Source organism: Colobus angolensis, unplaced genomic scaffold, assembly GCF_000951035.1.
Source record: "Colobus angolensis palliatus isolate OR3802 unplaced genomic scaffold, Cang.pa_1.0 Scaffold268, whole genome shotgun sequence".
In the NCBI taxonomy this organism is placed as follows: domain Eukaryota; kingdom Metazoa; phylum Chordata; class Mammalia; order Primates; family Cercopithecidae; genus Colobus; species Colobus angolensis.
The window spans coordinates 4145770-4146194 of record NW_012115910.1 but is presented as its reverse complement, the minus strand read 5'-3'; positions in this window follow the sequence as shown (position 1 = coordinate 4146194).

Here is a 425-nt window from a genome sequence, read left to right as displayed (position 1 = left end):
CAGGTGCCCGGAGGCCCCTCCGCGGAGCCGGCTGCTGCCTGGCCGCAATATTTAGTCTCCAAGGGACCGGGCGCTCCTGAAGAGCGGGAGGACGACGCAGCGGTGCCCGGTCCTGGAGCACAACAGGAATCCCAGGACCAAACCCATGTGACGCGGCCACGCCCCAACGCCCGGCGGGGGCCCTCTGCTGCCCAATCCCCGGATCCCTGGTTCTCATGGCAACCCTGAAGAACCCCTTGTTCCCTCCACTGCCTCCTCTCTTCCCCCACAGCCTCCCCGCCTGATGGGCAAGGACGCGCACACTGGCCACTCTCACGATGCCGAAAGCCCTCCATGTCTACCCGCTACGCCGGGCGGGGGACATCGCGGCCGCGGCAAGTCAGATATGCCGCCTGCACGAGCAACCCTCCACCTGCAGGGCCGGC